This window comes from Triticum urartu, chromosome 1A, assembly GCF_056163025.1.
Source record: "Triticum urartu cultivar PI428250 chromosome 1A, HENAU_Tu73, whole genome shotgun sequence".
Taxonomy (NCBI): Eukaryota; Viridiplantae; Streptophyta; class Magnoliopsida; order Poales; family Poaceae; genus Triticum; species Triticum urartu.
In genome coordinates, this window is record NC_141873.1 from 99,146,317 (window position 1) to 99,160,579 (window position 14,263).

Below are 14,263 nucleotides of genomic sequence, written 5' to 3' on the forward strand. Positions count from 1 at the left end.
GGATCCACACCATCTTGATGGGAATCCTTGGAGTTGTAGTTGTACTTGATGAAGTGGAACTTGAAGTAGTCTTGGGAATCCACTTGACTAAGGTCTTAGGAGCTTCTTCAAATGCATCAATTTCCTCTTTAAGCTTGTCCTTGCCTTTTTGCTTGTAGTCTTGTGGTGGAAGATCATCTTGAGCTTGTGTCCCCTTGAAAGAAGTATCATACTTCTCTTGTTGAGGAACAAACTTTTTCTTGGGGTATTGATCTTCTTCCCACTAAACTCCATTGGCATTGAACTTTCGTTCAAAACCAACACCTTGATTCTTCCGGTGCATTCCTTGCTTGTGCACAATTTCCTCGAATTGCTTACTTCCGGCAAGGCTTTTGTACACTCCTTTCTCTATAATTCCCTTCAATAAGCTATTTTCTTGCTCAAGTGTAACTTGGCTATGAGAATCATTAGTGGAATCAAGAGAACAACTAGAAGCAACAATATTGGATTTAGCATGATCATTGTTACTGCTAGAGGAAGAATCTTTCTTGTTCTTGTTACTAGACTTGACTTGAGGCATGTAAGTGGATAAGAGTAAACGCTTGGCAATGTAAGAAGAACTTTTCTTGCGGAGATCATCATTGATTGCTTTTAAGAACTCATGCTCTTGCTCAAGATTGAGCTTTTCAAAGCGTAATTTCTCATGAGCTCTTAAAAGTTCTCGATGATCTTCGAAGATAGTTTCATGAGCTAACTTAAGAGTGTTTAGTTCTTTAGTTAGAGCCTCAATCTTCTCCTTATCATTGTCATTCGTTTTATCTTGATTAGCATGATTAATTGACGTTTCGTCATAGTATTCATCACTAGAGTTGTCAACAAGCAAATCATCACCTAACAAGTCATCTTCATCACTATTGAAATCAACATACTCGGGGTGTGTTACCTTAGGACCTTTGGCCATGAAGCATCTTCCAATTCCTTCATTTGGTGAGTCAAATATGTCGTAGGAGTTGGTTGACACAAGTGCTAGACCGGCAACACCTTCATCTTGAGTATCTTCAGAGTCGGAGTGATAACTTCTCTCGGAGTGGCTGTCGGAGTCGGAGCCGGATACCCATTGACCAACATGAGCTTGATGTCTTCGTTTTGTGTAGCTCCTTGATGATTTTTCCTTCCTTTCCGAATCCTTGCTTCTCCATGAGTATCTTCGTTCATAACGATCATCTCTACTCCTTCTCTCTCTTGGTGGTGATTCTTTGCTTCTTCTTTTTGGAGAATCTTCTCTTCTCTTGTAGGGAGCCATACACTCATTGGAATAGTGTCCAGGTCTTCCACAACTGTAGCAGTTTCGCTCTCGACTAGAAGATCTTTTGTCATTGTAGGACCTTGACTTGAAGCTTCTATCTTTGCTTCTACTCTTGTAGAACTTGTTGAAGTTCTTCACCATTAAGCTCAATTCTTCATTGAAGTTTTGTTTCTCACTTGATGATGTAGGGGCTTCACATCAGGCTTTGTAGGCACCACTTGATTTGTTGTGAAGTTCCTCTTTATCCTTAAGTGACATCTCATGAGCAACAATTCTTCCAATCACCTCCGTTGGCTTGAGATCTTTGTAATTGGGCATCATTTGGATCAATGTGCACACGGTCTCATATTTTCCATCCAAGGCTCTTAGAATCTTCTTGATGATGAATCTATCGGTCATCTCTTCACTTCCTAAGCCGGCAATCTCATTTGTGATGAGAGCAAGCCTAGAGTACATTTCAGCGACACCTTCACCATCCTTCATTTTGAACTTGTCAAGTTGACTTTGAAGCACATCCAACTTGGATTCCTTGACGGAGTCGGTACCTTCGTGCATATCAATCAAAGTTCCCAAATTTCCTTTGCATTCTCAAGACGGCTGATTTTGTTGAATTCTTCGAGGCACAATCCGTTGAAAAGAATATCACAAGCTTGAGCATTGTATTGCAACATCTTCAACTCATCCGCGGTAGCTTCACGGTTTGGTTCTTTCCCATCAAAGAAGTCACCTTGCAAACCAACACACACAATAGCCCAAACGGCGGGGTTATGTGCAAGAATATGCATTTTCATTTTATGTTTCCAACTAGCAAAATTAGTACCATCAAAGTGAGGACCTCTACGGTGATAATTTCCCTCGCTAGACGCCATACTCTCCTAGGTTGTGAAACCAAGGCTATGACCACCAAAAGCAATGGAGATCAAAGCAAATGGAGACCAAAGCTCTGATACCACTTATAGGATCGAAAGTATGTCTAGAGGGGGGTGATTAGACTACTTGACCAGATAAAAACTTAACCTTTTCCCAATTTTAGTTCTTGGCAGATTTTAGCTATTGTAGGACAAGTCAAGCAATCATCACACAATTCAAGCAAGCATGCAAACAGTATATTGGCAGCGGAAAGTAAAGCATGCAACTTGCAATAATGTAAAGGGAAGGGTTTGGAGAATTCAAACGCAATTGGAGACACGGATGTTTTTCCCGTGGTTCGGATAGGTGGTGCTATCCTACATCCACGTTGATGGAGACTTCAACCCACGAAGGGTAACGACTGCGCGAGTCCACGGAGGGCTCCACCCACGAAGGGTAATGGTTGTGCGAGTCCACGGAGGGCTCCACCCACGAAGGGTCCACGAAGAAGCAACCACCCACGAAGGGTCCACGAAGAAGCAACCTTGTCTATCCCACCATGGCCATCGCCCACGAAGGACTTGCCTCACTAGCGGTAGATCTTCATGAAGTAGGCGATCTCCTCGCCCTTACAAGCTCCTTGGTTCAACTCCACAATCTTGTCGGTGGCTCCCAACTGACACCTAGCCAATCTAGGAGACACCACTCTCCAAGAAGTAACAAATGGTGTGTTGATGATGAACTCCTTGCTCTTGTGCTTCAAATGATAGTCTCCCCAACACTCAACTCTCTCTCATAGGATTTGGATTTTGTGGAAAGAAGATTTGAGTGGAAAGCAACTTGGGGAAGGCTAGAGATCAAGATTCATATGGTAGGAATGGAATATCTTGATCTCAACACATGAGTAGGTGGTTCTCTCTCAGAACATATGAGTTGGAATTGTGTATGTGTTCTGATGGCTCTCTCCACGAATGAAGAGGAGGTGGAGGGGTATATATAGCCTCCACACAAAATCCAACCGTTACACACAGTTTTCCAATCTCGGTGGGACCGAATCAACAAACTCGGTCGGACCAAAAAGGTAAACCTAGTGACCGTTAGAGATTTTCGGTGGGACTGACATGCAACTCGGTAGGACCGATATGGTTAGGGTTTGGGCATAACGTAATCTCGGTGAGACCGATTACACAAACTCGGTGAGACCGAGTTTGGTAATAAGCTAACCAGAGAGTTGGTCAGGTAAACTCGGTGGGACCGATTTGCTCTTTCGGTGAGACCAAAAAGTTACAAAAACGAAAGAGAGAGTTTACACTGTAATCTCGGTGGGACCGATTCGCTCTTTCGGTGAGACCGAAAAGTTACGAAAGGGAAACAGAGAGTTTGCAATCCCATCTCGGTGAGACCGAGATCCCTATCGGTAGAACCGAATTGCTAGGGTTTGGCAGTGGCTTATGACAAGTGAAACTCGGTGGCGCCGGATAGAAAGAATCGGTAGGACCGAGTTTGGCTTAGGGTTTAGGTCATATGTGGATATGGGAAAGTAGTTGAGGGTTTTGGAGCATATCACTAAGCACATGAAGCAAGAGGCTCATTAAGCAACACCTCGTCCCTCCTTGATAGTATTGGCTTTTCCTAAAGACTCAATGTGATCTTGGATCACTAAAATATAAAATGAAGAGTCTTGATCTTTTGAGCTTGAGCCAATCCTTTGTCCTTAGCATTTTGAGGGTTCCACTTTCACATCCATGCCATGCCAATCATTGAGCTTTCCTGAAATAGTCATCTTGGAATAGCATTAGCTCAATGAGCTATATGTTGTTATGAATTACCAAAACCACCTAGGGATAGTTGCACTTTCATAAGCAAGAACGGTAACCATCATTATACACTCTTGGTATCACGATACACCATCATTACAGCATCATTATACACCATATCGTAAGCAAGAACGGTAACCATCATTATACACTCTTGGTATCATGATACACCATCATTATACAATCTTGCCATTACATTGATAACCATCATAGCCCAATTTTTCGTATCTTACCCATTGAGACTAGCCTTTGAGTATTGTTGGCAACGTCACTTGTGCACATTAGTGGTCATACTTCCCATAGCATACTTATCATATCATTTTGGTGCATATCTTGGTATCATCTTTTGTGTCACAAAGTTTTCATCACATACACAATTGCTATCTTGGTTCGTGAAGCATTGCATGAGAAAAGAGCTCAAAAGAGGAAGAGCCATACAAGCTTTTAAGAAAAAAGGAAAGGTAAGCAAAGAGCTTTTAAGAAAGAACCATAGCATCATACTACATTAAGATTGACATACTAGATCATCATGGATCATATCATTGGAACACCATACATAGAGCATACTTGGGATAGAAGTCGTTGCATTTTTGCTTAGTAGGTTGTGCACAAGTCTTCGTATCTGCCTATTCTGCAATCGTGCTAGCGTCTCTCTAGTGTTGTGCAACAAGAGCATTTTCATGGTTTCCACATTTTGGCTCATTCCTTGGTTGCACGACCCCATTTATCTCTCCGTGTGTGAGTTCCTGTGTACCATATCTTGCTATTGGTCTACTTGTTGCATTTGCAAATTTGTGAATCTTTTCCAACATTATTGAAGCTCACTAACAATTGCATCAAATTTTGTGCGACCATCCTAACCGAGCTCCACCATAAGCTTTTACGTGTGTAGGTGTGAGAAACCGACAAGAATTGGTACCAATTGTGGTATTTCCTTGTTCCACATTTGAGTCATCATTGATCCGTCTTCAACATTGGTCAAGGTACATTTGGTATAAGTTCTTCTCTTTCTCCCACTCACATATTTGTTTGGAATGATGGATAGGCCAAGTACTTCTACCAACCCAGTCTTGATTGAGCAAGACGACAAAATGTCCTCCTACGTCAAAAGAGCCACCTCTTTGGTCCACAACGTGCTTTGCATCAAGAGCAACAAGCAATGAATGAACGCATCAACAATCTCGCCACCGACTTGCGACTCTCCGAGCAACGTACACGAGACTACTTCGACAACAAGCTTGACGACCACAAACAAGAGAATGACGTAAGAATGGACGAGATTCGCGCTCTGTGATGGAGCCGCTCAAGTCAACACTCCGACTACACCATCTCCGGCTCAAGTACACCGACATCGAGTACTCTTCGACGTGCCGCGCGCCAGGATCGTCAAGCAAACCGCAACCCTCTACACGACAACGACTCTCAAGAGCAACGACACCGTCAAAACCAAGCTACTTTTGCACAAGCACGAGAACAGCAATGCCAACACCATCAAAAAGAGGAAGACCGAGCGAGACAACATCAAGATGAACAAGATGCAGAGGCACAACGTCAAGAACAACAACTACGTGAAGCTCAAACACTTGAGGCGCAACGTGCCCTCCGAGATTCAAGTCGAGCCGTAGCCACGCGCAACCGTCAAGCCCGTGAGCAACAAGAAGCGCTTCGCGAAGAGGTTCAAGAGAGGATTTTTCAATCAAGAGTGCATCGTCAAGTTCCTCAAGCTCCTCCACAAGCTTGACAAGCACCCCAAGTTCAACAAGGGCAATAAGACAATTGAAATCCTCCACAACAAGAACAAGTTGAGGGAGATGATCCTCTTCGTCAAGGACGTCATCATCCCCGACCCCAATGAGGGAGTCCTGGACTAAGGGGTCCTCGGGCGTCTAGCCTGTTATCTATGGGCCGGACTGATGGGCTGTGAAGACATGAAGGCCGAAGACTGCACCATGTCTGGATTGGACTCTACTTGGTGTGGAAGGCAAGCTTGGCGACCGGAGATTCCTTCTTATGTAACCGACTCCATGTAAACCCTAGATTCCCTCGGTGTCTATATAAACCGAAGGGGATAGTCCTGAGAGGACACCACATATACTCATTACCATATTCATAGGCTAGACTTCTAGGGTTTAGCCATTACGATCTTGTGGTAGATCAAATCTTGTAATACTCATATTCATCAAGATCAATCAAGTAGGGTATTACCTCCATAGAGAGGTCCCGAACCAGGGTAAACATTGTGTTCCCCGTCTCCTGTTACCATCGATCCTAGACGCACAGTTCGGGACCCCCTACCCGAGATTCGCCGGTTTTGACACCGACATTGGTGCTTTCATTGAGAGTTCCACTTTGCCGTCGATGAAAGGCTCGATGGCTCGTCTGGTCATTCAAGACAATATTATCGCAGGGGTAGTTTTGGCCTCAGGCCAAACCCTCCAGCTGGGCGACTTTACTATGATCGCCCGTTCGGCCATGGAGCCAACGATGAGTTCTCGGGCCATCGAAAATCCCCTTCGCATCAACTCCGATCACTCCAAGCAGATGGATCCGGTTGAGTTTTCGTCCTTAAACGAGATCCTAGATCTCATCGCCGCTTTGGGAATCGCCACAGATTACGATCAGTTCGGGCCTAAAACCGATCAGGGAGAAACCGAAAGTCCATCGGTCACCCACCAGATCGCGGTAGTCCTAGAGCGGGATGGCGAGTCTTCTTCTATATGGAAGACGGACTATGTTCGGGTCACCGTTCATGAAGAGTCGCATACTCACCCGCGAAAGGATGCAACCATCCCTCCGAACATAGCATCAGACGATGGTTCCAAATAATTAGAAGATATTCCAGAACTCAGACTATCCAGTCCGGAAGGTCGTCGGACTACGGACAACCGGTTAGGTCGGGGTTTGGATTTTAATTCCACCCACCCGCCTGGACATAGAGGCTCTCATGAGCATAAAAGAACAATCTCAGGAGAAGGTCCACCACTTTTGGGCCAGATTCCTCCTTGTCAAGGACAAGGTAAAAGATTGCCATGATGAGGACGCAATATCAGCATTCTCCAAAAACTGTGCGGATGAAGGAATCCTCAACGCCATCAATCGACGCCGCATACTAAAATTTGCTGAACTAGCAACCATCGTACAAAAATACTGCGCGATGGAAAGCTCCTGGGAAACTCGGGCAGCTCGCTGGGAACCGCCAGCCCCAACCCAACTTCTCCTACAGGCAAAAAGGGTGTACCCTCGGGGCACGCCTAGTCCAACAGTCAAAAAACACAAAGCCGCTATACGGCACGGCACCGTTCTGGAAGGGTGGCTCGATGGCCCATGCAAAATACATACAACAACAAATGTCGTGGCAACCCACAGCCTTAGAGCATGTTGGATACTACGACAGGTAGCCAAGAGTGGCGAGGACATCCTTATCAAGGACGCCCCGGAACAACACCCCCAAGAAGATGATGAAACAAGAGTATGGACAGTCTTCGAGACATTCGCTTCAAATAACAAGCGCAAAAGGGCACTTCGCGAGCTCAGTGAAGTCTGCGAAATTGCTGTAATAAACCCATGGAACGACACGGCAATAATATTCAACGCTGGTGACAAACCAAAGTACAGAACAATACAAGCACCAGCTGCATTAGTCCTCAGCCCCATCGTGGATGGGTTTCGTCTGACCAAGGTCCTCATGGACGGCGGCGGCGGACTAAATCTCATTTATGAGGACACACTCCATAAAATGGAAATAGACAGGAGCTGCATCAAACAAAGTAACACAACCCTCTGGGGAATTATTCCTAGTCGAGAGGCGCGGTGCGCGGGCAAAATCACACTTGACGTGGTATTCGGATCGCCGGAGAACTATCGGTCCGAAGAAATAACCTTCCAAGTGGCCCCTTTCAGCAGCGGATATCACGCCCTATTGGGGCGGGATGCTTTTACACGCTTCCAAGCTATACCTCACTACGGATATATGAAGCTCAAAATGCCTGGACCAAACGGTATAATCACTCTCGTCAGTGATCCGGACATAGCACTCCGCGCTGAAAACAAAACCGCATCCCTGGCCCTGGAGGCACTATCCGAAGCCCTCGCGGCCAAAGAATTAACCGCACTATGCTCCACAGCGGACAGGGACGATGTGATCCTCGACAAACGCTCCAAATGCACCTCGTTCAAACCGACAGAAGAAATAATCAAATTCTAGGTCCACCCAACGGACCCCAAGAAGACAGCATCCATCGGAGCTAAACTGAACCCAACAGTTGACGCCGCACTACGATAATTCCTGCGTGAAAATTAGGACATATTTTCCTGGCACCCTTCGGATATGCCAGGGATCACGCGCAAGCTGGCCGAACATAGCCTCAATATATTAAAGGGGTTTAAACCGGTTAAGCAAGCACTGCGGCGCTTTTCCGAACCCAAGCGACAAGCCATGGGGGAGGAGCTGGCCAAACTCATCGAGGCCGGATTCATTAGAGAAATCAAACATCCGTACTGGCTGGCAAACCTGGTGATGGTACCAAAGAAGGACAAGTCCTGGCGCCTGTGCGTCGATTTCAAAGACCTCAACAAAGCCTGCCCTAAGGATCACTTCCCCCTCCCCCGCATTGATCAAATCATTGAAGCCACCGCAGGACACGACTCACTGTGTTTCCTCGATGCATACTCCGGATACCATCAAATCAAAATGAAGGAATCCAATCAAGCTGCCACAACATTTATTACCCCATACGGGCCATTCTGCTTCAATACCATGCCCTTCGGGCTCAAGAACGCCGGTGCCACATATCAACGCATGATTCAAACATGCCTGGAGAAACAGATTGGCAAAATAGTAGAAGCTTACGTTGATGACGTCGTCATCAAAACCAGGCACGTGGAAACACTAATAGGCGACTTACGTCTTACATTCGACAACCTCAGGGCGTATGACATTAAGCTCAACCCGGAAAAGTGTGTCTTCGGTGTCCCCGCTGGAAAATTGCTGGGCTTTATCGTTTCCAATAGAGAAATCAAAGCAAACCCAGCCAAAATCCGAGATTTGTCACAATTGGCTAAGCCAACAGACCTTAAGCAAGTTCAAAAACTTGCAAGTTGCGTGGCAGCTCTAAGACACTTTATCTCCAGATTAGGAGAAAAGCACTGCCTCTCTATCACCTTCTACGGCAAACCGACCACTTTGAGTGGACGGACACGGCAACAGCCGGATTGGAAGAAATAAAAACCCTTCTTGCGAGCAATCCAATCCTGGCTGCACCAAACTCCGGCGAACCGATGTTATTATACATATCGGCAACACATCAAGTGGCGAGCCTCGTACTCGTTGTTCAACCAGAACAGGATGGGCATAAATTCCCGCTTCAGAAGCCAGTATACTACGTATCTATCGGATTTCGGGTTCCGGCAGACCCTTGAGGTTCGAACGCTGGGGTGCGCACGGAGATTTCGCCTCCTACCTACCTGCACCCCTCCGCCATGCTAGGATCTAAAACTAAGGAAAGAACAACACAAGAGACACAGGGTTTATACTGGTTCGGGCCACCGTTGTGGTGTAATACCCTACTCCAGTGTGTGGTGTGGTGGATTGCCTCTTGGGCTGATGATGATGAACAATACAAGGAAGAACAGCCTCGCGAGGGTCTGTTCTTGGCTGGGGGGATGAACTGCTGAGAAGAGTTCAGTCACCTTTTCCTCTCTATCTCTTCCTCTCTCTCTCTCTCACTTCCGACCTCCTACCCTTTGCTATGTGGGTGGCTGGCCCTATTTATAGAGGCCCTGGTCCTCTTCCCAAATATCGAGCGCGAAGGGAGCCAACAATGGCGGGCTAATTTGAAGGGGGACAGCAAGTATCAGCTATCCTGACAAAAGTAGTCTTCGCCTGTGCAAAGCTCTGGTGATGACGCCGTCCTGGGCTCCACAGTGACCTCCATCTCATAGTCCTCCTTGTCTTGGTCTCGTTGCACCAAAATGGCAACCTTTGCCTGATGCCTCGGTACTCCGCGGCTACGCTTGCCCCCTTTGCACCAAAGAGGAAAGGAGGACGCTGCGCGGGCTGGCACCCGCCTGGCGCCCTGAGTCGTCATGGCTTGCATCACGGGCACCTCGTGAGGTACCCCGCCTTCATCTCTCCGCCTCCTCGTGAGCCAGCCTGACGAGGCCGTGCCTGAGGAAGCTTCGCATCGTCCGCCCCGCGAGGCTTGGCCCCTTGCGAGGGTCTTGGGTTTGTGTTGGTGAAGATGGGCCGTGCTGGGCCCCCTTTGAGCCACGTCGCAGGCCGCAGGCAGGCAAGTCTGGGGACCCCCGTTCCTAGAACGCCGACAGTAGCCCCCGGGCCCAAGGCGCGCCCGGACTTGGCCGTGCATTGAGGCGAAAAGGCAAGAGCGAAGCGCCGCGGGCCCTAACAGCCTGTGGCCTTGGGCGCCGCGTGGCGGTTGATTGGACGTGGGCATCTCCACTTCCCCATGGCGCCTCGGCAACTGCACGGATTAGACAAGTCCCTGCATGCAAAGCGGGTCATGATTACCTGCGATCGTGGGGGCCGTCGGTTGGCCCTCGCCAGCTATAAGTACTGATCGACGCGCGCCCTTCCAGTTTATCTCCCCTCGCTTCTCCTTCTTCTTCATGGCCCCGTCGACGAGGTTCTCGGCCGCGGAGAAGGGGAAGGCTTGCCAGGTTGGGCGTGCCTCTCCTCCGCCCAAGCGCGGCCGAGGGCGCCCCCGCAAACATCCTGTGGCCACCACGGCAGCTCCCCGCGGCCACGGAGATGCTTTCCAGCATGGTGGCGGGCGGATTGCTGCGACCGGGGGTTGCGCTCCGGCTGCACGTCCCCCCATGCCGTGCTTCCGCGCTGCTGAGGTGCTGCCGGAGTTCCTCGTCTGGTCGGCGGAGCCGACTAGCACCCGGCTTCCACTTCCTTGCTTCCTCCTTGGCGAGCTCCCGGCCGGCGCCCCGGGCGGCCTCTGGCTTCAGGCCGACGGCTACTGCAGCCGGGCCTCATGGTTCTCACTGGAGGTCTCCGCAGCCGGGAGCCTGGCCCTGGCCCGCGGTTGGCAGTCGTTTGCCCGGGCGTGTGGCCTGGGCCGTCGGCGCACCCTACACTTCAAGTTCGACGGTGATGCCACCCTCTACGTGAGGGTGTTTGGGAAAGATGGTCGCTGCGCAGGGTGCTGCCCCGAGGGTGACGACCGCGGCTGGGAACCCGGCTCCGGCGATGATGGAGAGGGCAGCGCTCGCGCAGCTGGCGGTGCTCAGGGTTCCTCAAGCTTCTCCGGTTCTTCTTCAGGCGGCGACTCTTCTAGCGGTGGCCGTGGTCAGCCTCCACCCCGTCGTATCTACTTGGGAGGTGGTAGCGTGTCCGCCCACCGTTGCGCCCTGGTGAAGCGCGAGAGGGAGTCCGCCTGAGCTCCGGAGGCAGCTCGGGCTTCCCTGCGGGCCGGTGCGAGGCGAGCTGCACCAGATTTGTTCTTTCTTTTCCTTTTTCCTGCGTAAAAAGGACAGTAGTGTGGAGCCCCGCGGGGGCGTGTATGGGTTATTGCTGTTAATCATCGTTTTGCTTTCTTTATCGTACCTTCCGGCTACGTGCCCACGCGTGGATGGTTCCCGGCCCCAGCCGTGGGGGCGACCGACCCAGGCCCTGTGTCTGTCGCGGTGCCCGAGGGGCACGGACTGGAGGGGTGCTCCTGCAAGGGGCCCAGGTCGCGAACCCTTTGAATGACTAGGATAGGGACACTCACGAGGGCGCTCGGCTGCCCCCCTCGTGAGGCTTTGCACAAGAGAAATCGAGGCAGGAGAATGAAAGGTCGAAGAACCGCAAGCCAAAGACGGCAACAACTTCAATAAAACTTCGAATGAGAAGGAACAAGCCAACTGCGGAAAGCAAATGAAAAGCCGCGTTCGACACCTAATCTAGTGTTCGACGTCTTCTCACCAGTGCGGAGCTAAGTGCTGCCACTGGGCGTGGGAGGGAGCCCCAGGGCCTGAGGCCGGCACTCCTGAGACTCCGGGGCGTGTACAGCCCCAACTCATTATTACGTGAGAGTGTCACGGGGGCGAGCTTCACAGGTGTTGGCCTTCTTCATAGGCTCCGGGCCTTTTCCAAAACGCGATAGCTTCACAGGCATTCGCCTTCTTCACAGGCTCCAGGCCTTTTCCAAAATGCGATAGCTTCACAGGCATTCGCCTTCTTCACAGGCTCCGGGCCTTTTCCAAAACGCGATAGCTTCACATGCATTCGCCTTCTTCACAGGCTCCGGGCCTTTTCCAAAACGTGATAGCTTCACAGGCATTCGCCTTCTTCACAGGCTCCGGGCCTTTTCCAAAACGCGATAGCTTCATAGGCATTCGCCTTCTTCACAGGCTCTGGGCCTTTTTAGGGGTAGAACCTCCGGAGGTGCTGGATGTTCCATGCATTCTGGACTGGCACCCCCTCCTGAGTCTCCAAGCGCGCGGAGCCGGGCCTGGAAACATGAACAACTTTGAACGGGCCCTCCCACATGGGAGAGAGCTTGTGCAGCCCCTCCCTGGAGAGGACCCGCCTGAGCACGAGGTCTCCTACCTCGAGAGTTCTGGGGCGGATGTTGCGGCAGTGATATCACCGCAGTGCTTGTTGGTACCTCGCCACTCGTAGCGCGGCTTCTCGGCGACGTTCCTCCCCCAGCACGAGGTCCATCCCCCGCATGGCGTCCGGTTGCGCCTCATCGAACGCCAGGACCCGCACGGAGCGACGTTTGACCTCCTGAGGGAGGACCGCTTCGGCTCCGTAGACCAGGAAGAACGGGGTCTCCCCAGTCGGCTTGGTCGCGGTTGTGCGGATGGACCACAACATGGACTAAAGCTCGTCGTACCAACCTCTGCCGCAGGCCTCCAGCTTCTTCTTGAACGTCCTGGTTTTGAGGCCCCTCAGGACCTCCGCGTTGGCTCGCTCGGCCTGGCCGTTGCTTCGGGGGTGCGCCACTGAAGCGTAGCATATCTGCGTTCCACGGTTAGCACAGTATGTTTTGAAGAGGTTACTGGTGAACTGCGAACCGTTGTCCGTGATGATGCGATTCGGCACCCCGAACCGGCTCACGATGCCCTTGATGAACTTGACCGCGGAACCCGCGGGAATGGTGCGAACAGTCTCTACTTCAGCCCACTTAGTGAACTTGTCCACGGCAACATAAAGGTAGCGGTAGCCCCCTGGCGCCCGAGGAAACGGGCCCAAGATGTCGAGCCCCAAGACTGCGAATGGCCACGAAAGGGGGATAGTCTGCAAGCCCCCTGCTGGCTGATGGATCTGCTTAGCGTGGAACTAGCAGGCCTCACAAGCTTTCACTAGTTCGACGGAGTCATTGAGCGCGGTGGGCCAATAAAACCCACTGCGGAACACCTTGCCGACGAGGGTCCGTGATGATGAATGATGTCCGCAGTCTCCGCCGTGTATATCTTCCAGTAGTTCCTTCCCTTGCTCCCTGGAGATGCAGCGCAGGGATACATCGTTTGGTCGCTTCCGGTAGAGCTCTCCATCTTTGATGCAGTATGCCGTGGCCTGGCGTGCCACTCGCTCTGCTTCCTCCTCCTTCTCCGGCAGGGTCCCTTGCGTTAAGTAGCTCCGGAGCTCCGCGATCCAACATCCCTCCTGAGGTTCCATTGTCAGGAGCAGGCGTGCTCCCGAGGCCTGGCCACAGGCCAGAGCTCCTGAGCCAGGTGGCTGGGGGAGTTCCTCCCGGGGTTGAGCCGTGTTTGATAATGACGGCAGGGCTGAAGGCTTGAAGAGCCGCTCCTCGAAAACGCTAGGCTCCTGAGGTAACCGCCTGGATGCGCGTTTGGCGATGTCATCGGCTTCCTGATTGGTGCCACGAGGCACATGCTGCAACTCCAACCCCCAGAACTGCTTCTCCATCCCGCGGACCTCCGCAAGGTAGGCTTCCATGTGCTCATCCTTCGGCTCGTACACCTTGTTGGAGAAATTGACAAGGAGCTGTGAATCGCCCTTGATGGTGAGGCGTTTCACCCCCAGGGCAGCTACGGCCTTCAAGCCCGCTATTAAACCTTCATACTCCGCTATGTTGTTGGAGACCTTTTCACCTTGCTGGAAGCAGAGCTACACGACGTAATAGAGCTTGTCCTGAGTGGGCGATATAAGCACCGCCCCAGCCCCAGCGCCGTGCCTAGAGAACGCCCCATCGAAGTACATGACCCAGCCTTCTGGCGCCTCGCTTCCCGGGGACAGGGACCGATCCTCGTCGGCCTTGAGGCCTGGCGCCTCTGTCCATTCTGCCACAATATCCGCCAACGCTGCTCCCTTGATGACCCTGGTCATGCTGAATTC